This window comes from Onychostruthus taczanowskii, unplaced genomic scaffold, assembly GCF_017590055.1.
Source record: "Onychostruthus taczanowskii isolate IOZ18803 unplaced genomic scaffold, ASM1759005v1 scaffold324, whole genome shotgun sequence".
NCBI lineage: Eukaryota > Metazoa > Chordata > Aves > Passeriformes > Passeridae > Onychostruthus > Onychostruthus taczanowskii.
The window spans coordinates 34,079-61,330 of record NW_024500617.1 but is presented as its reverse complement, the minus strand read 5'-3'; the positions used below and the strand labels follow the sequence as shown (position 1 = coordinate 61,330).

Below are 27,252 nucleotides of genomic sequence, written 5' to 3'. Positions count from 1 at the left end.
AAAGAATATCTTGACTTTATATAACCATAAAGATGAGGCTATTTCGGCGGAACACAATCTCTAGGTGAGAGACAGATTGCACGGGAGACCCCCATGTCTCCCACGGGTCCGCATTGAGCCAGGGAAGAGCCAGCAGCTGCCCAGCCCGCCTCTCTGGCCCCCTGGGTGTCGGTGCCCTCAGAGACAGCATCTTCGCTTTCTGAGGTCCCCATTTGCACTTCACTTTCCCTTGGCGTCTGGCCTCGTAAAGCTCTGGAGGCCGGACCCAGAGCTTTAGGGTCTGGGCAGCTATTAATCAGGGTAGCTACTAATCTGGGTAGCTACTACGGGGTGCAGTCGTATCTACCTTGATGGCCTCATCCCACAGACAATCACCTAGTGTGTCTGGAGTCTGTGGATTAAATGCAGTTTTCACACCTACTGGGAAGTCAGGAGACTTAGCCCAGGCTAGTAAGGTGTGGAGGGAGACATCCAACACAGAAATTCCCATATGAGGTATCGTATCTCTCCACACAGAAAGAAATACATTTTCTTCTGTAGAAAGATGATTGCCCCTGATAAAGGAAACTCTTCCCATCAGCCTGCAAGCCTACCCTGGGATGCAGGCAGTTGCTATGTTGGGAAAAGCCGTTCCTCACCCAGCTCTTAGGCTATTCGGGCCACTACCCGTGGTCACAGAGGGACAGATCTTCTCCAGGAAGACGCGGGGAGAAGTCACTGTTACCTCTCTAGGAGGACAGAGGGTGTCCAGTTGTGAGGGGACTGCCGGGCTGCCACGGTGTCTGCCGGTGAGGGGGTTTGAAGCATGCCGTCTGTCCTGCAATTCCATGAGGGTCGGTCACCAGATGTCACCGTTGAGCCAGGAACGGGAGTGACAGCAACACAACTTGCATTTTCAGAAGTCATAAAAGCTCACTTATTACAAAGCTTCACGTTTTTATAGGCAACATCGTTCACCCAGAACATGACTGGTTCTTAATAACACCTGTCACCCCACTGGTTAATTAGGAACAACACCATCTTTCCATAATATCATGAATAACACGTTCCACATTTTCACAAACACCAGCTGCAGAGACCAAGATAAGAATTGTTTTAATTCTTTTCTCTGAGCTTCTCACAATTTCCCCAGGACGATGCCTGGGAAACTACCTGTTTCTCTCTGAGAACGCCCACAACATAGGACACAGACTGGATCCCACCACAGATGGCGTTCTCACCCTTGACCCTGAAGGGCACCAGCCCAGGGTCATGCCCATGGGATTTGGTCATGGTGCAGGTTCCTTGGAAGTCAACGCCAGGGCTGTCGAAGGTGCGGAAGTGTGGGTCACCCCATGCCCAGCATGTGGCAGCCAGGGCTGGGACACAGCGGGATTGGGCACCACAGGGCCGGCAGCGCTCCTTGGGGCAGCAGCGCAGGGACTTGGAGGGGTCTGGGAGGGGAAAGCAGGATGAGCCACGGGCTGGGTGAAACAGGAGATAAACACTGGGGGAAGCCATGGGTTGGGCAAAAGGATGGGAAAAAAGTGGGGGACGTCATGGGATAGAGGAAACTACGACATGGGAAAGACCACGGAATAGGAAAAATCACAGGATGGAAGAAACTATGGGACCAACGATGGAATGAACTATGGGAGAAATCATTGGATGGAAAACCATAGGAAAGAGTATGGGAAAAAAACACTGGGAAAAACAATGAGAAAAACCATGGGATGGGAAAAGAACATAGAAAAAGCCATAGAAGAAGCCATGGAATGGGAGAAACCATGGCAAGAATCATGGGATTGGAAAAATCATGAGATGGAAGAAGCCATGAAATGGGAAGAGCCATGGGAGCACCATGGGAAAAATCATAGGATAAGGAAAAAAACATGCAAGAAACCATGGGAGAAGCCACCAGATGGGAGCGACCATGGGAAGAATCATCCCATGCCTGACCATTAGTGCCAGAGATAGGATTCTGTTCCCTCCATCTCCCCTTCACTGTTTCCATACTAAATCAACCCCCCAGTCATCCCTGGATCTGATCTCCCTCTAAAACCCCCTTTTCCCCCATTTTCCCTCACTTTTACTGATGTATCCCAAGACCCCTTCCCAGATTTCACAGGATTTATCCTCATTGCAAGTGTGGTCATGGCAGGTAAGGCCCTGGCCAAGGACACAGGTGCAACGGTACTGGCAGTGATCCCAGAAAAGCATCTCATGGGGCTGTGGGGAGGGAGAAGGGAGAAAGGGAAATCAATGAAAATAGGAGATAAAAAGAAATAGTCAGGAAAAAAGGACATAAGTGCAGAAAAATAGGGAAAATAATGAATGAAATACAAGGAAAAAGGATGTAAATGCTTAAAAATAGGGAAAGGGGGGAAAACACAGGAAGAAAAAACATAAATTAATAAAAGCAGAGAAAAATACAGGGGGGAAAGCATAAATGCAGGACAAATAGGGGAAATGCAATAAAGGAAATGGAACTGTACAAATCAAAGCCTGTTGCATCTGGAGCTAGCTGGCCACTGGAAAGCTGGAAATCATCATTACAATTTTTTTTGGCCATTGTCATTGCCGCAGAGGTGCCCCATGTAGGTCTGGGGGACCGTGACCATCACGTGCTGGACGAGGTCACAGTGGACAATGAGGCCAAAGTCAGTGTGGAGCAGGACACCTGTTCCATGTGGGTAGACCTGGACCTGTCCCTCGCTCCGGAGGGTGCAGGGATGGTGACAGATGGAATCCACCTGGGACAGAGAAGGAAGAGTCCTCCAGGGAGGAGCTGGGACCAAAAATTTGAGGAAAACACATTCCAAACAATATTCTGACTGATTTATGGATCCGACTTGGAAGGAAAAGTTGGATGAGAATGGATTAGTCTTGGAGATGGGGTGAGGGCTCCCCTCACCAAGGAAACACAGTTTTGGGGTTGATTGAGGTAGAATGAAAAATTTAGGGAAAACACCTTCTGACCAGTTTTAATGCATTTACAGATCTTGCTTAGAAAGAAAAGTTAGGAGGAGTATGCACTGGAGATTGGAGATGGGCTGAGGTGTCCCTTCCATCAAGGAAACCAAATCTGGGAGGGATCCCATGAGATTTGGAACATAAAGTACCACCTTACCATGCCACCTGTCCCCTTTCATTGTTTCTAGGTCAAGGTGACCCCACAGATTTCCACAGACAATGCTTGGATCCTGGGGACCTTCCCCTTCTGCTGTGCCTCCTTCTAGATTGTGACAGTAAATGATGTCATGTTGTCACCTGTGCAAGTCTGGGTGAGGACACAGGAGCAAGTACCAGTGATGGTGAAGGCCATCCCATCAAAGGTCACAGGTGCTGTCACCCATGGCCACACAGGTACTGGACACCTGCGAAGGACACGAAGACACCACTGATGACCCTGCCATGGCCACCATCAGGACAGGAAGTATTTTGGCTCTCCAAAGCATCACAGTCTTGGGCTCGCTGTGACCCCTTGTTCAACTTGGCCGGAGGGAGCTGGCAAAATAAGGGACAGGAAAGATGACCTTGCCCAGAAAATAGAAGTTTTAATAACAATAAAAACAAACATGGAAACCGCAGAGTACGGGGACAAGATTCCAAAGACCCAGGGGTGGCATGGCAAACACAAGCAGCTATAGGGGTCTTTTGAGGGCAAGGGTCCAATCACGAATGCGAACTCAGAACATGACTTTATATGTACCAGGCACTGAACCAACTGAGAACAAGAACCACAAATCTGACCAAATACAGCATAGTTCTATTAGCATACTGACTCCCATGACCCCACTCTTCTCACCATGACCTGGCTGGGTGTTCCCCTCCCCAGTATGCTCTTTCCCATGGCCTCAGGTTAATGCCTTCTGTATATGCTACTGTGGCAAAACTACTATTCATCCTGGCAGGACACAATTCCATACCAACATGCCACCAGAGGCACTGGCACATTTCCTGCTCTGTGGGGTAGAATGTCTCCCCCTCTTTGTGGTAGACTCTGTGGTGGCTGCAGCCACAATGGGACATGGGACGTACTTGTTGCTGCTGAGCATGAAGCCATCCTGACACGTGCAGCCCTCGCAGCACTGCCCTTGGCATGTGGCAGCGCCTCAGGTGTGCTGGCAGGTGTGGGAGTAGAGCTCATAACAGCTGTTGGAAGGACAGGGAATATCTGCCAGGAGACAAAGGGATTCATGAGGAACCAGGAAATTCCAAGCTAAATACTGGAAGTTTCCTGGAATTCAAGTGCAAACTTCACCAAATACAGAGCTTTTTAGCCCATGGCAAACTCTCAGTTTTCATCCCTGTGCATGTGGTAAGGGACATTGTCAAACAACGATCCAATGATTATCTGATGATGATCCAATGATCATCCATAAGGAATATCCCAGCCCATTATAGTGGGAATTTTTGCCACTAAACCACCCAATTTCTCTCATTTTTATGGAGAAAAATGTAGCACTCCCTCAAAGAATGGGATCGCTCCACACTGGGTCCTGTGGACCTCAACTGACCTCCAGGCTGGATCCCTTTAACCCAGTCCCACTATTTTTGGTGCATTTTTTGGTGGTTCTCCCTCTAAATCATCCACTTTGTAGCCAACACCAGGAAATCGGAGATTTTGAGGGGCTAAATTATTCCAGATGAGACAACTTCTTCCTTAGGAAGGGTTTATGTTGGGTGGATTATGGGATCAACCACGACTTTGGCTGGGATTCCCATGCACCTCTGGGTTGTTCATACACATATTTGGAGCAGACTTGAGGATCCTTTGGATACTGCTGAAGGAAAAACCCTCCCATTGTCCCAACTTACAGCAGAAATTATCTGTCCTCCACCTCCCGATGGACACACCAGCAGCCTGGCATGTGGTGGTGTAGAGGGCAATGACTGGACACATCCCTTCTTCCTGATCAGGGAACAGGCAGGAGTCATGAATGCAGCTCTGGAAGTACTGGTGGCCATCAACACGACCATGACAGGCTCTAAAGGGTCCATCCACTTCCAAAATAATTTCACACCCCATCCCAGAGACTTCCTGCTGCAGCCAGGAAGGTGCAAGAGTGCTGGAACATTCCACTGTTTACCTCTCACCACATCCTGGGACATCCATGACCTTCCAGCTGCTCCCAAAGGCATCTGGGTCTGATGTCACATGGTTGTTCCTCATCATCATGTTGTTTGCTGGCAGCACCAATGTAGTTCCTACAAAGCCTGCACAGGGGTTGGCAAAGCCATTTGGCAGTGACGTGGCTGTGCCAGTTGTAGGTGACAATAAGGCCAAAATTGGTCTCTACACCTGCCCATTTCGATAGACAACAATCTTCCTTTCACTGTGGTAATAAGGGAGGCTGACCAACTGTTGCGTCCCAGGAAATGAAGAGGATGCTGAGACTGGGATGCTCTGGGAAGACACTCATCTTTAAGACAGGGTGACCCAGGGATATACGCTCCCCCAGTTCCTTGCCTTGTTATGTTAATGATCCCACTTACATCACTCCTGTTCTCCTCCCCAGTTCCAGAATGTTTCTCACTCACATTTATCCCATTCATCCCCATTCCTTACTACTCCTCCCCTGATTCCCAGTTGGTTGTCCCCTGTAACCCTGCCTTTGCAGCATCCCTGGTCCCTCTATCTATTGGCCCTCAGACCTGATGCTCCTCCTCCCTTATCCCATATAAAACCCTGGCTCTGCCTTTGTTCTTTGTTCCTGGACTCTTCAGTATGTAGGTGCAATAAGCTACCACTGGAACTCTACACAAAGAACCCCTCCTGCCTGCTTTTTCCACTGACCTGCAAGATACCACCTGGTGATGTGAGCATCTGGTGCTGGCTGGGCTATCCCTTCCTAGAGGAGATGGTCTTGGGACGGCTGTGGCTTCAGCAGCTTCTGCTGCACTGCCGCAACCTACTGCTCATCAGTCTGGAGAGAAAACCATACAGAGTGAACAAATTTGTAGTCTGATGCTAAATTCAAACTATTTTCAACTGCCAGAGCAACCAAACTGCTTCAATTTAATTAAATTTTGGATTTAATTATATTTGGGATTTAAGAGTATGAGAAGGTCCAATTCCCGTGAGGAAGCTGACCAACCACTCATCAATCTGGGAAGAAAACCATAAAAATTGGTAACATTTGGGTCTGATGGGAAATTCCAATTCTGTTTTCAGCAGCCAGAGCACCCCAATTATGCTCATTTAATTACATTTCAGATTCAACCATTAGTTAATGCAATGAGGTTTGGGTTTAGTTTGGGATGAGGTGGAGAATGCAGTGAAAAGATAAAGGACCACTTCCCAAACTCATCATGATTTTTCCAGGGTGTTCTTTGCTGATGCTGATGGTTTTGTTGTAGACCTTGACTGTCACCACAGTGATGGACGACATGAGGTTGTGACTCCGGTGGCCATTCTGCACCAACACCTGGAATCCCACCAAATTTTGGGTGTCCACACACAACCCTACCAACAGGTAAGACACACATCCCCTGGAAGATGAACCTTCTTTCATCAAAGATCTCATAGGGGGTGGCTCCAACAGCAGTCCAGACCCCAAAAATTTTGGGATAACAGTCCTGGATCCCCTTCTCCACCTGGCATCCCTCCTCAGTGCCGCAACCAGAATTCCGGCACACTGCCTGCCACTGCTCCGCGTCACACACACAGCCTTGGGTACAAGTGAGGTCACCTCAAAATTCCTCGCCAAGGCCATAGACGAGACCCCAAAAGACACAGCTACATTCAGAGGGGGCAGTTCAGGTGTTGGCATCAAGGACAAGGCCCTCGTGGCACACACAGTTGCCCACACAGGTGGTGACAGCGGCACAGCTGGATGGCACAGCGGGAATGTTGCAGGTAGGGAGGCAGGCGAGGCTGCAGGTGCTGTTGGGCGGGCAAGTGAGCGCTGGACAGGGAGGGAGACAGCAGTCAGGGTGGGGTGGCACATAGTGGGACAGACTTCTTTGACTGTCTGTACAGATACCCTGGAGTCTCCATGGATTTTATGGAGCCTCCATTGATTTTCTGAAGTCTCCATAGACTTCCTAGACTCTCTACCTGGACTTTCTGGAGTCACTGCAGATTTCCTGGACTTCCTGCTCAGACTTTCGAGAGACTCCATGGACTTTGTGGACTTTCTATATGGACTTCCTGGAATCTCCTTGAACTTCCATGGATTTCCTGCTTGGATCTGCTGCCATAGCCCTTCCCAGCCCATGATCCCAGTGGGACAGACTTCTTTGACTGTCTGTACAGATACCCTGGAGTCTCCATGGATTTTATGGAGCCTCCATTGATTTTCTGAAGTCTCCATAGACTTCCTAGACTCTCTACCTGGACTTTCTGGAGTCACTGCAGATTTCCTGGACTTCCTGCTCAGACTTTCGAGAGACTCCATGGACTTTGTGGACTTTCTATATGGACTTCCTGGAATCTCCTTGAACTTCCATGGATTTCCTGCTTGATCTGCTGCCATAGCCATTCCCAGCCCATGATCCCATGGATCTTTAGTCCCACATTAATTAGGCTCCGCCCACCCCAAGGAGTATTTTCACCCAACCATCCTCTACTCACAACATCCCACTGCTTCCTCCAATCAGAAACATTGATCGATCCCCTCCTCCTGGCAGTCATCAGCATAGATCTCAAAGGCACGGCACAGTGCGTCACGATGCCCCTCATTGGCACACAGGTCGTAGATACAGTTCTTCATGTACATATTGGGAGATAGTGTCATGGCATGACCAGAATGGCCCAGAATGTCGAGACAACTTCCCACGCCAGGTCTCTGCCTTGTATGTCACCGCCTGGTTCCATCCGCACAGCTCACACTCCCCATCGCGGGTATCCTGGCAGCGGCCACTCTCACTGGTCACCTTCCAGCTCCGCCCAAACTCCACAATATCCCACGCCTGTTTACCATCAGAAGGGAGAGCATCATCCCAGAGGTCCCTGTTGTTCGTGCACGTTCCACAGACTTTTCCAGAAAGAGCAGCCAGAAGTTTGATCACTACATGATCACCTCAGTTGTAGAGTACCTTCAGCTTGAAATTTGATTGGATCAACATGGATTGGTAGACGTGGATCTTCCCATGGGAGAGGGACATGGGGAGGCACGAGTGGTGGCTGCTCACCTGGAGGACAACAATCATCAAAACGACCAAAATCCACCAAAATCGGGCCGCACATGGGGTGTAAGAAGATTTGAGGTGTCTTCATACAAGGGTTGCCTACACATCAGCAAATCCTGGAATTATTTAGGAAAAGACCCTCTAGATCATTGCTAAATATGTAATTGCAGCAAAATTTTTTAAAAATTACTTGATTCTTGCTTACCCTTATGTCCTAGGGTGACTTTATGATGCTTGTATCCCCAATCATGTGTTCTGTTTATGGATATTCTAATCTGTGCCTTCAAAACTGGCTCTCAGAGCAAAGGCGGGGAGAAGAAGCACAGAGTTTTTGTTAATAGCCTCACTCACTCCTCCACATTTGGCTGGACTGTTGATGTCTGGGCATGGATGGGGCAGAACATCATGCTCCTTTTGCTCCTTTTGCTTTTTAGTTAGTTAGTTTAGCTAGCTGAGGCAATCCGAGCCTTCCATGGACTGTTTTTCTTTCCCTCTTCTTGGAACCATTTGAACCTGCTCCAGACTGGCACCCAGGGAAACACCGAGAACATTTTGCAGCCTGCCAGGGCCCACTCTGCAGCCTTTCCCAGCGCCAAAGGAACTGATAACAGAGCGACCACCCACTGGAGAGACGTTCTGAATTTGTCATCTCTTCAGAGCAGCGAATGAGTTCTGTCATCCGGTATTGTTCATTTTCTGTGCTGGGGAGTGCTTTGCCTGTTAAATAAACAGTTTCTTCCCACTTCTCTCTGAGGAATCCTTCCTGAACAAGTTGGGGGGAGGGGCCGTGTGGGTTTGCTTTGTTAGGGGCCCCCTTTGGAGGTTTTCTCCCAAATTTGCCCTAAACCAGGACACCTCACTATCCCATTCTCTGACAGGACTGTGGTGACAGTGATGTTGTCTATGGGACTGGTGATGGAGCCGGTGGAGAAAACTTTGGAGTTCTCCTTTTCCTCCTTTTGGACCTCAACAGAGAAGGCAGGAAGGGTAGGATCAGGATTGCAGATGGTGGTCAAGGTGTAGGCACATGTTCCCATGAAATCAAATGTTTTTCTATCAAAACTGTGGTAGTGTGGCCCGCCAGCGAGCCAACAGATGGAGAAAGTCTCCTGGATGCACTCCTGTTGTCCATCCACCATCTCACACCTCTCCTCGCACACCAAATCCTCACAGGAGACTGGTGTGGGGACTGAAAAAAAGGGAAAAACCCATGAATGGTCAACTGCACAACACCCAGCCACTGGGGTGACACAATAATGGACTGACTGTACACACTGGTGGCACAGAGCCCCAGGAAGCCATATCCAGTGTGACTCTGGAACCCAAACACCAGGAGCCCCGTGGGCACCCACAAGTTCTCAGTGCTCTGCATTGCTGCACTCACAGTGATGCTGGCCCAGGAGAAATCTGTGCCAGCAATGGCCTGCCACGCCCCGGTGTTGTCTGACTGATGGTTGAGGGTGGTGGTAGCAGTGGCGGTGGTGGGTGCAACAAGAATGGCATGGTTGTATTGGCTGGGTGTAGCAGGCACAGGGCCTGCAAGACCTCCTTGGGGGTCAGAAGCCTGAGCTAGGAAATGCCAAGTCACGATGACTCGGGCCTTAGGAACCCCTCTCTTCCGCCTTTCGGACCCCTGCTTATCTCTCTGTAAGCCTATTGGTCACTTTTCCCTGACCCTTGCTATTGGACAGTTTCCAAAACCCCTATAGGGTATAAAAACCCCTAATTCTGCCTGGTTTGCCAGAAGAGCTGTCACAGAGAACCTTCGTGGGACACCCTAATAAAGAATCCTGCGGAACCTTATACAGCGCTTCTCCTCTCTCTCCCTGTGTCTGCTGCCACGGCCACAAGCAAGCCAAAAGACCTGATAATCACTAAGAGCTGAAATCACTTGAGCTTGCTTGGCTGCCTGCAGCTAGGAACAGCTTGGGAGATCGGACCAAGTCTGAGCCTCCGCTGAGACTATCCTGGCCTCGGCAGTGCACAGCCCGGCTGGAACCTACCGGGATAGCTGGGCACATTGCTGAAGCAGAACGCAGTGCATTGGGCAGTGACAGGTGGGACAACAAGGAGGAAGGCATCTGACAAAATGACCCACTGCAGAAAAACACCACCTGCACTGCCACCTCTGCGCTGATGTACAGGTGGGAGTTGTGGTTCACCACGAATGTCTGCACCTCCCCTGCCGCCATGGCCACAGTGGCATTCCCACTCCCAGTGTTGTAGGTGATGGTGCTGTCTTCAAACATAAACAAAGTCAACATCTGCTTGCAGTGGTTGGGTGGCATCACGTAGCTCCTCCCCCACACTGCCATTGGGAGGAGCTGCTCCTCCACGAAGTCAAAGCCAGCAGATGCCGTGACACAGGTGTGGCCACTGAGGACAGCCACAGGGGTGTCAGCCACCACAGCCGTGCCAGTGAAGTCCCGGCTGCTCTGGAGCTGCGGGCTGTGGCAGGGCTGCAGGAACAGGCGGAGCACGGCACCAGGGATGTAGGTGGCCCCTGCACAGTGGAAAGTGGTGGTGGTGGTGATGCTGATAGCTGTGGTGGTGCCAGTGGCCCCAGAAGCTCAGTCAGGCCCTAAGTGTAGTTCCCAAGCAGTGTCACCACACAGTATCTGGTGCCCACGCTCTCCATAGGCAGGAGGGCAGCGGTACCCACAGTGTAGCCCTTGGTGCTGGCAGACGTCACAGCGATGTCAGCACTGGCCTGGAGCACCAACGTTTTATGGGAATTGTGGCTTCCAGGGAGTTCCAGGTTAGCAGGGAGGGCAAGGGCACAGTGACGTCTGGCCTCGGGGTGATGCTCTGGGTGACAGAGCCGCCGCAGAGCGCCGCTGACACCTGGGTGTCAGCAGGGCCACAGGAGGCGAGCAGCAGCTGCAGGTACGCGCTGCAGGACTCTTTGTCCTTCTGTGGGAACACGGCCAGGAACTCCCGGTCCCGGAGGCTGGCACTGGAGAGCGCTGGAAAAACAGGGGAGAAAGGGGGCCTTGGTTAATTTTTATATTAACCAAGGGGGTTATACAAAAGGGGCTTTTATATTTTTATATCAATTCGATACGTGTTTATATATCAATTTTCCTATTCTGCAGTAGGAATTGTACTGAAATGACATTAAAGATATGACTGCAGTATCCAATTTATAGAGTCCATTTTTATATATAATCATAATAGAAATAGTATTTACAGTTTGTTTTGTTAATAAACAACATTTCTATTCTATTAACAAATTATTAAAATATATCAATGTGTTAATAACATGAAGTAAGGTTGTATTATTAACTAATATTATTTATATAAAATACTGTTCCTTAAGATGACAATATTACTAGATATTAATATTATTATACCCTGTGTTCATGATATATTAATGGCATTCTCGAATATACTTTAGTATATTACTACTTATTAGCACATTGATAAAATATTAATAACATAGCGCTCATATATCAGTAAAAATTTGTCAATTACATTTTAGCCTGTTACTATTTTAGGCTGTTATATAACTAAGTTATATAATGGATAACAAGCATTATTATAATTATATTAGATAACTTAGCAATATCGTTTTCTGTTATTATTATAGAGATTATTAATTATAACATTGTGATATACAATACTTACATTTAAATACAAAGTAGTATTTTTTCTATTATTTTGCACTTAATTGTGATAGAAATATCAGCAAAGATTTAATCCAAATCCATAAATATTAAAAATAATTAAAGTAATATAATAATAAATGCTGTGGCTATTGAACTTATTTCAGTATTAATCATAGCAGAAAATAAATTTACATGTTATCTTTATAATTATATACAACAGTAGATGAAAAATTATACAGATAATGATTTTAAATAATTTTATTTCTTGTTTTCATAGAAACTGTTTGGGAAAAAATGGGAAAAATCAAGCAAAAATAAGCAGTAAGGAGCAAAATTACAAAGGCAGAGAGAATATTAGAGACCAGAATAGAATTAATATACCGTTATATTATACTATATTGCAGTAGAATCTATCATTATATGTAATTATATAATGTTATATGTAATATAACAGTTATGAGAGTGGATATTACATTGTAACACAAAATAGAATTATATATATAATTATGTTATTAAATATAATGTCCATAAATGGCATAGTTATAATAAATTATAATACAATAACATAATGTCATACATATATTATGCAACACTGTCATATTACACTGTAAAATATTCTTTAATTGCATTATATAATTATATTTATAGCAATTTATATCTATTATAGTTTACAATTATCTCTTAATAACTGTAGTAATATATAATAACAATATATCGTGTGCTATATTAATAAACGCACTAATATATGAATAGAAAATATATTACGTTTTTATAGTTCACATCTTTTGTATATCCATATAAACTTCTAAATCATTTTATACTGAATTTTCACAGAAAGTTTTACTAAAACATGCAAATCAAGAATAACGACAATAACAACATAATTACAGCAGAGTAGATCATACGTTGTATTTTTTATGTAACTACAGTGGAGCTACTATACATTCCTATAGTACTATTACATTATTACTTTATCCACAACATATAAACATATAAATAAGTATTAATAAGCAATTAATTGTCATATTAATCAATATTATGCTATTCAATTACACTATTTAATATTATTATTAGCCAATTAAAATTTTTATTTTGTATAAAATAAAACGCACATATAAAAATATATATATAAAATATCTAGAAATATGTAAAAGGAAAAGCAAACAAAAATATTTTAAAAGGACCAAAAATATTTTCAGAGATTTTTTTAATGCTATAAAACAACAAAATAGTCCTTCTTTGCCCCAGAACAGGTTAAAAAGAGTGGGTGTCTTCTCCTAATACAAAGGGGAAAAAAAAGAATTCTTGAGATTGTCAGGGGAAAAAAAACAGGAAAATGAGGTAAAAATGGATTGAAACTCAGGGTATATATTAAAGCCCATAATAAGGGGTTTTTTTTTTATTTAAAAAATAGGGAATATGCGATGATGGATTAAAAAAAAAACAATTCTGGTGATTTTTTCCTGGAAAAAAAATGGAATTTGAGTGCTTTGGGGGAAAAACAGGGAATAATGAGGTTTGACTGTGAATAAAAAATAGGATTAAAGGGGGCTGTCTGAAATAATACACGAAAAAGAGTTGCTTTTTTAAAAAAGCGAGATCTTGAAGAAAAATCAAGAGGGAAATGAGCATTTGGGATTTTACGCATTAGAACAAAGGTTTTTTTCTTTAAAAATACCTGAAACTTAAAACAGAGTTCAAGAGGGCTTTTTTCCTTAATGAATAAGTGTTTAAAATAAAATTAAACAACAACAAAAAAAAAAGAATAAACAAGAAAATATTAAGGGAATAAAAAGGTTTTTTTTTCATTTAAAACACTACCTAAAAATTGGGTTCATCAAAGTTTTTAATGAAAATTAGAAAAAAGACAGAAAAATAAGGAATAAAAGGTTTGGGTTTTTTTTCCTTAAGAAGCAACTACTTTTTTTTAAAAAGACCAAATAAAAGGCCTTTTTTTTTTTTTCATTTTAAAAAACCCTTTTAAAAATAGATCTTTTTCCCTGGAAAAAAAAATACAATTCCAGCATATACATGTTGAGGTTTTGCCCTGGAAAAAACACTAAAACACATCATTAGAATCTTAGCTGAAAAAAAAAAAACCAAACCAAAAAGTAAACTAAAATAACCAGGACAAAGTGCACTTTTTTTTTTTTCTGTAGAAAGTGAGGAAAAAGGGAATTTTTCCATGAAAATTAATGAGGCATTAATGAAAAAATAACATTATAAAGCTTTTGGATTAAAAAATATTTCAAAATGGGTTTTTTTGGTTAAAAATAATAAATCTGCAGATGAGAGCTTGTTGGAAAAAAATGCAAAATGAGGGAAGAAGGAAATTTTTGGGCAAAACCAAGCCCAGGGATTCAGGATTTCATCTTCTGTGCTAAAAAGCCTGGAAATAGGTACAAAATCCGGGAAATCTGGGGATTTTTCGTGGAAAATAGGGGTTTTACACACCACAGAAGGGAAGGAGGAGCCACCAGATCCCATCTTGTGCCACCCCTGAGAAAAAAACCAAAAATCACTAAAAACTGTTATTTTATGGGAAAAATCCTTGTGAGCCCTGGGTTGTCTCCAGAAGCCTCAAATAACCCCAAAATTACCGCAAAATGCCTTTTAATACCCCAAAATGCCTTTTTTCTCCCCACAGAAACCTCTTGGGGCTTATTTTGACCCCCAAATCCACCCCAAACATTCCAAACTCTAAACATTTTGTCCAAAATTCCCCAAGTTTGCATCAAAATGGTTTTTCTTCTGAAATTCTCCCCCTTTGGGCCAAAATATTTTTCCCCCAATCCCTTTTGGTCAAAATGGAATTAAACAGGGATTAAACATCCCTCCCTTAAACATCCCTCCCCCCATCTTTCCCCCCACCTTGAGGCCACACCAGTCTCTATCTCTATCAGATTCACTCCAAAACCAGATTAATTTTAACTAAAATCACCTAGATTCATGTCAAAATGGGGTTAAAATGCTGACACAGCCCTCCCACCAACCCCTGCCCTTGATGCCACCTCAGTACCCCATTTCCACCAAATCCAAACTAAAACTTCATGGAAAGGATGAATTTTTCCCCACACCCCCACCAGTTTCAGTCAAAATTGGTATTTTTTGCCCTGTTTTTTGCCCTGTTTTTGCTCCCAGACTCAGATCAAAATGGGGCTCAACATCCAGGAAAACCCTTCACTCACCTTGTCCCACACAAACCCTCCCAAATACTAAATTTGGCCTCAGAGGGGGGAAGAAAAAACCCACCAAACTTTGGGCATGATGAGGGCAAAAAAATTCTGAAATTTGGGAGAAACGTGCACAAAAAGGGCAAATCCCTGAGATTTGGGGGGAAATGGGCAAAAAAAATTTTAAAATGCGGGGGGGGGGGGGAGTGTTGAAACCCAATTATTTTGGAAGAAAAAAGGTTAAAATTATGAAACTTGAGGGGAAAAGGGGGAAAAAGTCATAAAACTGGGGAAGGGAAAGGGTAAAAAAATATGAAATTTGGGCAGACAAAACCCTCAATTTCTGCCCATCACCAAACAATAAGGAAAACCAGGAATAAATAGGGAATGAAGCCTCCCCACTCTTCCCCACTCACTGGTCCCTTGGCTCTTGAATTCCTGGGCCCCTGCAGACACAAAGTGTTTGTCCCAAAGTCACTCCTTTTATACCCAAATTAAAAACATCCAAGCCACAGCAAACCATGCAGATTTGGGCAGATTCAGCAGAATTTCACGATGGGGGCGGGGGAATGGGGACAGGGAGGCATGACCCACACTTCCAGGGAATTTGGGAGCTGGCAGCTGGATCCTGTCACGGATGGGAAATGATGGGAATGGAACCCACAGGACATCTCGACAGATGTGAGTGACAGGGATGTTGTGACAACTGTGGGACCCACAGCAATCATCCCAAATTCCCCGAACTCCCAGAATCGCTGGGAGTATCACCCGTGGTAGCCTCTGGCCCCATGACACCAGTGAAAGGACAGACCAAATCCAGGTGGTTTTACCCAAAACTAATGACCCAAGTCGCAGCAGGAAATTCCAGAAAATGGGAAATTCTGGACCAAATGACTGAAAAAGATGAAGAAAAACAGCTAGACCCAGGAGAGATGACAGCAAACAGGCAATTAAAGGGCTTTTGCCTTAAAATGAAGACATAAAAATGGAGAAACCCTGAACCCCACAGAGATCCTCAAAACTGTCCAGAAACAGAGACACCACCCCCAAAGTATTGGGGAAAGATATTGGGGGTCCAGGAAGGGGTTTGGGGGGACCCTTGGGCTTTGGATGGTCTTTAACGGTCCGGGGATCTGTGGGATGTTTTGGGGGCCCAGGACAGCGTTGGAGGGGGTCTGTGGGGACAAGGAAGTCTGTAGGGGCGCCTGGGGGTTTATTGGGCATATCGGGGCGGGGAGCCCCCAAACCCGTGGGAGCGGGGCTCACCTGTCTTCCTCACCTTCACACGGCCGACGTGGCACCGGCGGGTTCTGGTGTCCCTCCGCCCCTCAGGGCCATGGGGGGCGTCAGAAGCTCCCCCTGAGCCCCCAAAAATCCCTCCTGCCCCGCCTCCCATTGGCCGCTGGTTCCGCGGCACTTTACTCACTTCCTGGACTACAACTCCCGAAAGGCCGCGGGGCGCCGTGGGACGCCGATAGAGCCGGGACTGCGGTTCCCGTCATGCCGCGCGGCCCGTGGGAGTCCCCTCAGAGCCGGGGCTGTCCCCTGAGGATCGTCCCGGCTGCTCCCCAAGTGCTTCCCCGAACCCTAAGTGCCCCCCGGGGTCCCGTAAGTACCCCAGTTTCCCTCTCCTGACCCTCCAGTGCCCCTCGGGGTCCCGCAGTCCGCACGCCCCCCGTCCCCTACTTTCCCCCAAAATGCCCCCTCTGTGTCTCCTCGGACCCCCAGGTGCTCCCCACCTGCCTTCCCGACCCCTAAGTGCCCCTCCAGGCCCTTGAATGATCCCGCAAGCACCCCCACCTGGCCTGTGTTGGGGGGGTGTGAGTCCCTCAGGAACTGCTCCAGGTCCCTTTCCATGGGCTGAATCCCTCAGGTGGAGGCACCTGGGGCATGATTCATACCCAATACACATCAATTTTTGGGTACAGCTTGAATTAGGTGGCCTGCACCTAAACCACTGTGTCTCGCAAGAGTGGCAGATCAGGTCTCCACCTTTCCTGGATTTCTTTTCCCTTCAGGACTGCCTCCCAAGGGACTCTTTTAATGGATCTCCTAAAAAGGACAAAATATGCTCTCCAGAAGTCCAAGGGAGCAGTTCTGCTGCTCCCTCCTTTCTACCCCCACAGTGGAAAACTCATTTTGTGGTTGCTATGCCCAAGACACTCTTAACTACCACATCACACAGCACTGATGGAATCATAGAATCGGAGAATGGTCTGGGTTGGAAGGCACCTTAAAAAGCCTCTACTTCCAACCCTCCTGCCGTGGCCAGGGACACATTCCACTAGACAAAGTTGCTGCAAGCGCTGTCCAAACTGGCCTTGGACACTTCCAGTGATGGGGCAGCCACAGCTTCTCTGAGCAGCCTGTGCCAGCACCTGACTACCCTCACAGGGAAGGCTTTTTTCTTGAAGCTGATCTAAACCTGCTCTTTATCATGGGAGACCCATTCTCCCGCATCCTGTCACTCCAGGCCCATCACCAAGACCCATGGCTGACAGCAGTCCTGGAGCAGCTCCATGGAGATCCATTGCTACAAGTGGTTGCTGTGGGCATGAGCTGAAGCCTGTAGTAGATCCTCTTGCCATGGCAACCACTTGCTGTCTCATTCTGAGGGTCAGTTTCCACAGCATTGGCCCAAGAAAAAATCTGGACCAAGTCTTGGCCCAGTTGTAATCCTGGACTGCTGTTGGAGACTTAAATATTATCGTTTATGACTTAAACATCTTCTTGAGGAACTTTTGCCTATTACCGTAAAACTGTTTTACAAAAGCTGCAGAGAAGACTACCACACCCTGAATGGGGCACTGACTGAGGGCCTACACTCAAGACAAGAGAAAGTAACAACTCAAGGCTGAGGACGTTCACAGAGCACAAGCCTAAAACCTTCTGAGTGGAGAGCGCAGCCCCAGGGCTATCAGTTGCCAGACTCCAACAGACCCTCAAACCAAAGGGTGGGGGGGAGAGAGGTTTTGGGTGTGTGATGAAAAAGCCTCTGGTGAGAGGCAGTTAACACCCATGCTCTGCTGTGCAGAGGAGCTAAGTTGTGGGGCCCCTTCACCCCGGGAGAAGCTGCATCTACCTGAAGGACAGAGGGGTGTCATGTCCTATCAAAGGCCCCCCAGTCTTGGGCAGCCAGTCAGGGGTCTGATGGTTTGACCCAGATGCCCAGCCTTCCCAGACAGAGGTCCCGCAAGCGACACCTTTCTACGGATCACAGGCAGTCCTTCAGACGCAGGGTAACCTCAGCAATGGGCAGGCAGTGCAGCTCTTGGCAGTGATTTCAGCTCTGCCTTGCGAGGTGTACCCTGGCCAACACAGGGACAAAGAGACAGAAGCACTGTATAGCAGTTCCACAGAGGTAGCCTTTATTCCAGCACCCTGCAAAGGAGGCTAGAGATGACAGCTCCCTCATGAACAGTGCAGAAACTGGGGGGTTTGTGGGGAAAAGTGGGGGTGGTACAAAGTGGGGAAAAACCAATCGGTCCCAATGAATCTACATGGGATTCCAAAACATGCTGAGAACTCACCATGATCAAGGAGGATTTCTCAATTCAGGAGAGTTTGAGAAGATCTTATTATACCCCATTCAAGGGATACTATTGGTTTTTACCATGACATCCCACCACAACAGGATACCTCTGCAGGGGAGAGGTCCCGTATGCCTGTCTGTCTCCACACCCCAAACACTGCCCCGCCCCGACCCTGCGCCAGAGCAGTGCAGCATAATGCAACAGATCCACAGAGTTGCTATGGAGAGTGTCAAATGGGCCCCCTGTAAGGGGCACATGAGCATTTCCACCTGCCCAAAACATATATTTATTCATTGGACTTTATATTTCTTGGTGTGGCGTGGTGGTGTGGTGCGGCATGGCAACGTGGCCCCTCTGCACCCAGAGGGTCAGATGGAGGGGAGCAGTGAGACTCATTGGGACCCCCAGAAGGGTGACAGGTTTCTACCTAACTACTGTCCATTCCTCCCCCAGCACACTTCTTTCTTTCTTTCTTTCTTTCTTTCTTGACAATTCCTTCTGACACTTCCTTTCGACAATTCCTTCTGACACTTCCTTCCTTCCTTCCTTCCTTCCTTCCTTCCTTCCTTCCTTCCTTCCTTCCGACATTTCCTTCTGACACTTCCTTCCTTCTGACACTTCCTTCCGACACTTCTGCCACTTCCATCCATCAATTTTTGGCACCAACATCTAACCTCGTTTGGTTTCAATCATGTTTTTGGGTATATTTTGAGGCTTTCTGGGTTTGATCCTCTTTATTTGCAGAAACTTAGTTTCCTCTGCTGTTCTGTGTTTAAACCGGATCGTAACATGGTGAAAACCTGCACTAGGATCTGTTGCTATTGGCTTGGACCATGGAATTCCAGATTGCTTTGCAACTGTCATGGTTTAGGAATGGTACTCCCCAATTCAGTGCCCTCATTAAGACTCGCACAACCAGATACTTCTTGCTTGCTCCCCCTTTCCCTCCCCCTTCCTGCTTGGGCAGGATGGAGTTGAGAATTGGAGGCACAAAATGTGAAAATCACAGGTTGAGATAGGAAACATTTAATGTATACAGCAATGAGATCAGAAAACAAACAGTAACAGCAACAATATTAATAAGAAAAGTATACCAAAAAAGGTAACTCACATGCAAAAGTGCTCAATGTGGACCCCAAGACAATGAACAATGGCAGATTCCATCATGTTTTTCATCCAGAAGCCATGTCCTTCTTAGAGGCCAGACTGAGTCCCTTTACCCCACCCCTGACAAAAAGGTGAGGTGATACAAAATACATTAAAACCCTATCCAAAGCCAGGACAGTATCTACTCCTCTTTCTATACCATCTATTCATGCCCATACCTTCCCACTAAATACATACACACATGTCATATATATATAAATATACACAAGCACAGGTATCATTTCCATTGTGAATGGCTGGGCCTCTAAGATGTCTGCTGAGTTCATTTAGTCCATGGCTGTGATTCTGTCCATTCTAGATGTCTCCCAGGGCAGGAGGGCTGTGGTGCTGTTGGCTGGTTGCAGCATTAGGAGCTCATGACTGGTGTATCTGGAGCCATCCATCCTCACTGGTATGGGACTTACGGCACACAGTGGCAGCGTCATTCAGCACCCAATGTTATACAATTCAACATCACAGACTATTCTTACCCAAAGTCAAATCCTCCTGCATCACCCACAAAATGCACCAAGGTCCTTGAGCAAAGACAATGCCACGGATGGGTTTGCTTCTGCTTAAGGCAGGACTGATCCGAACAGTTTTCCCTAACCCACTTCTCATATGCACCACAGGTATTTTATCCCCTTTATGTATGTGGATGTTTTGTTTGGGCAGGGCCAGCTCAGTTGGGTAGAGCCTGGTAGGTGTTCACTGACCAGGTGGCCTTTGCTAAATGAAGATCCTAATATTTGAAGGTCCCACCACCCATTGCTTTCAAGGTGGTTTTTAACAGTTCATTGTAGCATTCAGCTGTCCCGGGGCCCAGGTGTTCATGAGGCTGCTTTTTAAATAAGTCCCATTATTTGAGTCAATTCTTTCAGTGGTGCTACTCTGCCACAGGGCTTGTTTTTCAAGGGTTTTTCAAGGGTCAACATGATGTTCCAGGAAGTGGCGTAATGCATGGGGATGGGTCTCCAGCCACCCAATCATGCCTTCTACCGCTGTCAGCATGTAGCTCTTGCCTTGCAGAGCTTGTAGCAGTGTGATGCAATTGATCTGCCAGGCCTCCCCAGATTTATGTTTCAACCATTGTCCCCCACACCACAGGGGCTTTACCCACCTGGCCCTGCTTGATCTCAGCACACATTTCACAGTCAGGATACCCAGGATGTAGTGTCCATTATTAAGTCCACTTCTCAGTCATGATGCATCTGTCTGATACATCTCTTCCATGATGACCTTAGATGCCTAAGGGGCCCACTGAGCCAGAAATAATTCACCATTGTGTAGCTAGTCCAGAACCACCTGAGACACTTTAATCCTGGAAACCCCATCCCCCACCCATTGTTGTGATGCTCTTCACTAGCTGACTCTTGGGCATGTGATCATCCACAGGATGGACTTTCACAGCCAGCTTCTCTACCCAGGCAGCAATGTGTCACAGCAACGGGCCCCCACCGGCTAATATTAGCATTGACTCCGTCATTCACAGAAGGCTGATCAACCTCTTCATTCCATTATTATCATTAAGAAACCCATTGCTTCTATAGACAGTTATGATGCACCTGGACCTAACTGGCCCTCCAAACGCCATCACCATTGGCTAATTAAGAAACCACGCTTTGGTAAACAATTCTCCATAACACATTCCACATGTTCACAACAACAGGTGCAGCAAGTTAAGAAATTAATTTTTTCTCATTCTTTTCTCTGATCTTCTCACAGACTTTTCCCACAAAGGCCTGGGAAAGTTGTCTGTTGCTCTCTGTGGCCAAAGAGCTGCTGCAACAGCAATGTCTTGCCACAATTCAATAACCCAGATGGGTTTCCCTCTGTGCTGCCAATTGATCTTTTTCCATTGTCCAGCCACCCCCACAGAGCATTTGCTGTTATGCATGAGTCAGTGGCCATTTCTCTCATTCAGTGATATCCAGCAACAGCCAAAATCAGCTGGACAGCTTTCAGCTCTGCAACCTGACTTGATCAACCTTGTCCCTCGGTAACTTCTGCAACTCATCACATAGGACTTCACAGGGCTGCCTTCTCTTTTCTGATGTATCCCTACAATATTCTCTCCTGAGGTAACCTCTGCAAAGGATACATGGGGCCACTGTGCACCTCACAACATGTTTTTGCCCTTCATTCCCAGTCAGGATCACTTCAGCTTCCAATACAGTCAGCTGTTAGGATTCCCCCGTCATCCCAGAAATAGAGATGGATTCTATCCCTACAGATATTGATGGCATCTGGGTACATCAGGTGCTGATGTCAAATAAAGCCTTGTACTCTTGTGGTCCTGCTGTACCAGCCATCGGATCCACATTCTCCAATAGATCTAATGGTCCCTTTCTTCCACCTGGATGGAGCCAGGGCCCCTCTAGCTCTGATCATGGTACTTGTTGCTCACTTCTTGTAAATATGACCTGGAGGTTCTTTCAAGAGGATCAGAAGTAACATCAACCCTTCTAGTCTGTCTGAGGACTTGCCCAGTGGAAACTGGAGAAGATTTATCCTTGATGAGTTTTCTGTGGTGGTGTTCTTCCTCTCAACTCACCCATGCTGCTGGGGCAGAGATGGGTTTTCAATCCCACTTCCTCGTGTCCTCTTCATGGTCACACAGTTAAAACCACAGGTTACTTTGTAGTGTGTCTCCCCTCTCCTGACCGGGATTTTGCCTGCTCCCAATAGCAGAGACTCTGGTCCATACTGGCAGGGCATGGGACATTTCCTCTCTAGTTTGCTCAAGTCTTTCAAATCTGTCTTCAGTGTTGGACATTCTTTCCACAGCCAATGCGTAGGTCGGTAGGGAGAAGAAAAGATCTTCATATTGCCAAAGCTGGGTTGTAGCTGTTGTCGCATTAGCCAAAGGGATGGGACCACGATCAGACTAAGAATGATTTATTGCTTAGATAACATCAGTCTCAAAGGCCATAAGATTTATAAGACAGCAAGCAGTCGGCCAAAGTCTAAGATGGTCACAAGTTCTTTGTTGCAAGACAGTATATAACTTTCTAATCCAATGGACAGTTGACACAGAGTATGTTTTGCTTTTCTAATCTATCCCCTTTACTTCTTTCTACTGCAATGCAGATACTTTTGTCCAATAAGGTCTTATTACATATACACACATACATCACTATTATAACATCTAAACTTTCAGGTTATTCTATACAATCACATTACTACATTACTGCACTCTAAAACCCTTCATCATCTTATCTAATACAGTTTCTTACTTAAAGCATACTCTTGCTTATAACTATAGAAGAATAAGTTTATGATTTTTCTATTCAATGTCTGTGTACCTTGCTTTCACATCAATCTAGACTTCCTCTTGGGCTGTAAATCAAACCCTCTTGAGTCTGTGAAGATTTCTATCTTCCCAATTCCCACACTGGGTAGTCACCTGAAGCACCGTTTGCTTTCCTTCTTTCATCAACATCACTGCCAATGACGGTATACAATGATGGTGGGCTTCATACAAACTTCTGCCACATGGATCGTGTGCCCTGGACCCCACCTGTATCTCCCTCCTGTTGTGAGGTCCCTGCTTCCACTTCATCCCTCACTGAGCAAACTGGTTTGGTCTTGGATTTCTTCTGTATAGGGACAACTGCTCCCAGCATGTTGTGCTTGTGGTTCAGCTGCAATTGGAGTGCCCACAGTGCCTGTTGCTCTGCCTTCCTCCTCCTTCCCCTGAGGGTGCTGTCTAGTGATGAACAGTGGCTGGTAAATAGTAGCCAGGGCCCAGGACATTGCATAACTTTGTGCCTCTCTGGAGTCACTACACCATTTTTTTTTTCGTATATTTTATCACTTTACTAGGGTCCTGTAGTTACCAGGGGTGAACTTCCAAACCACTGGAGCAGAGAAATCCTCCAAACACTGGCTCTTGTCCTCCTACATTTCTCCTGACTATCCTCCCTCAGGGAAGATCTCTGAATGGTCTTTACGAAAATTTCTTTTGTAATTTTAAACATGTTATGCACACTGAGGAGGCCTGGCAGACACAGCAACAAGAACATACTATCCTTAACACCCAAAGGGAATTCAAAATTCTCAAAAGTTGTTGTACCAGGCCTGAAGGAGGAAAAGTTGGGTGAAAGGCTGGGGAAAATCATCCTCCCCTGTTACCCCCACAGACTGGGGGTATTAATGGTATTATTATTAATGGATTCCCAGAGGTAGCACTCTAGGCAAGGGCAGGAGAGCAGCACTGAATACACATCCCAAATGACTCTCACTGCCCTTGATGTTACCATGTCATAAACTGATATCCGAGAGTACAGCAACAAAGCAATCCTAATCCCTCTCCCTGCTCTGAAAAAAGGACATACGGGAATACATACTGGGTTAGGTACCACACCCACGTGAACAGACCAAGCAACATTGTGACCACTGGCTCTGCACATAATACAAAAGCTTACATCACATTTGTTTTCAACCAGCTCTAGACAGGTCTGTTGTTATCTCAACCCTTTGTGCCTCACATTGGACAGCAATTAAGGCTGTCATGTTTTAAGAACAGTATTCCATACTTCAATACATATACTGAAACTGCAGTGGCTCTTGCTTCCCTGACCCCTCCAGCTGGAAGCACAAAAGGCAAAGATCACAGTTTAACACAAGAACAATTTACTGGAAACAGCAATGAAATAAGAAAACAGCGATAGAAACAATATTAATGACAACAGCTCATTAACAGACCATAATAAGACAAAAAATCTACACAGAAAGTCTGTGACAATACCGATGGTTTCTCCTCAAAGAAGGAACCCCCTCCTCTCAGAAGCAAGGGAGACAGTCCTTTTCCCTTACCCCTGGCAAATAATATGGTATTGAATAACCTCCTAGAAATACCCACAGCAACACCCCTCAGCTACTGGGAAAAAAAAAAAAAAAAAAAAAAAAACAAAAAAACAAACAAAAAAAACCCCTCTATTTTAGTGACTCTGTCCTGGCTGAAATTAGGATGGCCATGCTGGTGGGGAGGCTTCAAAGGGGTGTGGGAAGATGGATGCAAACAAGAAGAATGAGAAGGTCTGAAAGCAGAAACACCTCATGGGGAGTGACATGAGAATGGGGCTATCACCTTGTTCAGGGGAAGGTTCAAGGGTGAACTCCACATCATAGCAGTGCTGGTTTGGCAACTCCTTTTGTCTCTGCTGCATTGAAGAGGCTGAAACAGGGACAAAAATTGCCCTAAAGGGGAGCAGGGAGGGTGATAAGCTTTGCCTCATCCCAGCCCAGCCTGGGAGTGACCCTTGGCACAGGGGCTGCTGCAAGAAGCTCCCCTTCCCTCCTCTCCCCCTCCACTCCTCTCTCTCTGGTCCTGGGGACACAGGGCGTGTGAAGATCTCAGGGTGACACCTGCACAGCTCCTGGCTGGCAGCAGATGTGACCCCAAGTTGTCACAGAGCCTGCAGAGCTGCAGGATGCCTCAGCCTGAGTGCCTGGGGCTGCTTACTTTGGGGTGTCTGGATGCTGCATCGGCATTGCTGATCTCTGTGCCCGTTCTCTCCCAGCCTACATCACCAGAGCAGATCTTAGAGATGGTGGCCAAGGGCAATAGAAACCAGTGCAGCACCACACCAAGTCCAATGCCACCTCCTCCCACTCCCATGCCATCCTCCAGGTGAGTGCTGCTGGCTGTGGTATTGCTCCAATCAGTGCTGGAAATGAAGCTAGGAAGCTGCTGAGATAACATCCCAGGGCTGGCCCACTCAGCACTGAATTGGGAGTTATGCACCCCAGGACTCTGACGGTCAAAGTGCTCCCCAGTTTCTTGGTGCAAACTTGCCAATGGATTTAAATTCCAGCCATGTACTTCCCTGAATTTGCAGGGCTGTCACACTTGCCTGGGCAGATGGAGGCTCTGGCTATCGCTTCAGCCTGTATCTAGTGCCTCATCCATTGCTACTTGTAGGGGAGTAAAACAGGTGTCTGGATGCTTTTCCAGAGCCCTGGAAACCCAACCAGCTGTACTATCCTCCACCACTAAACATGGGAGATGCTGATTGTTTTCCATAACTCTGTCCCTTCCTGCCAGATCCTTTCCCTGGCTTTGCTCCATGTGTCATTTCCAGGTGTTTGTTCATCCTCACAGCATGCCAGGTTCCTCTCCTACTCCTGCCCCATCTTCCAGTGTGATCCACTGACCCATTCCATGGGAAACACAGAGCCCTGGTCCTTCTAGTGCAACTTGCTCCAACCAACCTCCCTAGGGGCGTGTGGAGCCATAGCTTCAGCCATCTCTGTCCTTGCAGATCCAGGTGAAGCAGTGGGACCAACGCCGCTGTTGGCTTTGCTGAGAATCTGCGTGTGGCCAAGGTGAGCCTGACTGACACGGCAGGCTGCGAGTGAGCCTGGGTCACCAAGGGCTGGGGACAGGGGCTGTGGGAGGGACCAGCATCAATCGCTCACTGCTGGCCCTCGACAGCATCATGCGCCTGCTGGCCGGAGGTAAGGGAAGGCTGTTCCTGGCCTGTCACTGCTGGCCTCTGGTTGTCCAGGGGTGGGCTGTCCATTGGACTCGGGAAGGGACATCTCCGATTGCCCCAGGGCCGAGACCTGAGCGGAGCTTCGGTCTCTGGGGACGGAGCAGGCAGAGCCACATCCTGCCCTGGATCAGCAGCTGCGGAATCATTCCGCGCTTGCGGAATGCCTTCCCTGGGCGGCACAACCCCGTGATCGCGGCCGGCCCGGACACCTGCGGCACGCCGTGGTTCGGCAGCCAAGCCAGGTCCATCCCGCTGCTGGTGAGGATCAAGCGGGAGCGACGCAGGGACCTGCCCGGGGCTCGGGAGCGGCTGAGTCAGGACGTTGTGTGGCGCGATGGATTGGTGGGTGCCTCCCGCAGGCCGCCGGAATTTCCCAGCCCTGGGGGCGCCGCTATGGGCAGAAGCAGGCGATTGAGCTGTGGCAGCGTGTGCCTAGTGTGAATACAAAGCTGTGTTTCGTGTCAGGTACGTACAGGCAACGTGTGTATCTGTGATTGTGATATGTGTGGAAACTGACCATGGGACAGTTATAAAGACGAATTCTAACAGAAGAAGTAAAGCATGGAAGAAGGCCTTTGAACCTGTCCTTTGTTCACAATTAACCTTTATAAGTCTTAAGTTGATTTAAGAGCATTTGAATTAAAGCTTTGAGGATGTTGCTGTTTGACAGGAACTTTCTGCTTATAGCTAAGCCTTAAAGAGTTTTGCAATAATAACCTTTTGAAGTATAATTTTAGAATATTACTTGTAGTAAGGATCTTTGAAACTATAGCTTTAGAACATATAAAGAGGAAACATGCTTATCTTGACGCTTTAACAAAACATTGAAAAGCAGCTTGAGAAAGGAAGATGAACATCAACTCAAGGACTAATAGTTTCAACCAAGGGAAGCTGGACATCACTGCTATGAGATTTATAGTCCTTGCAATTAAAAGGTGAACCTGCATCTGGAATCTGGACCTCACCAGCTGGGAGACTTCTTTGTTCTTTCGGAAGCCAGACCCCACCATCTGAGGATACTCCTTTCTGGGATACATCCTGAGAAAAACTAAATCACAATAGTGTATAGAATTGTGACATAAAAATTTGGAATAGAAACTGCTGAGAAAGCTTATGAGTACCTGTATAAATACCTGTAAGCTCCAACTATTGGCATACAGTTGGAGGGAAAACTTCC

General features: G+C 46.6%; 2 long non-coding RNA genes across 5 annotated transcripts; one reads left to right on the top strand and one right to left on the bottom strand.

The window, feature by feature from the left end:
• Positions 1–3,529: 3,529 nt before the first annotated feature.
• On the bottom strand, positions 3,530–16,236 carry LOC121339054. Of its 3 annotated transcripts, XR_005953128.1 has the most exons (5): positions 16,176–16,236; positions 14,178–14,222; positions 7,559–11,081; positions 5,780–5,909; positions 3,530–5,190 (listed from the first exon to the last, which is right to left on the bottom strand). It is a non-coding gene; the product is annotated as an uncharacterized LOC121339054 (long non-coding RNA). The 3 variants fall into 3 exon arrangements; XR_005953126.1 differs by having other exon boundaries at positions 3,530–5,909; XR_005953127.1 differs by lacking the exon at positions 14,178–14,222 and having other exon boundaries at positions 3,530–5,909; positions 16,163–16,230.
• LOC121339055 lies at positions 16,236–27,252 on the top strand. 2 transcript variants are annotated; one of them, XR_005953129.1, is made up of 5 exons: positions 16,236–16,504; positions 25,101–25,210; positions 25,842–25,905; positions 26,180–26,540; positions 26,911–27,252. It is a non-coding gene; the product is annotated as an uncharacterized LOC121339055 (long non-coding RNA). The 2 variants fall into 2 exon arrangements; XR_005953130.1 differs by lacking the exon at positions 25,101–25,210 and having other exon boundaries at positions 26,435–26,540.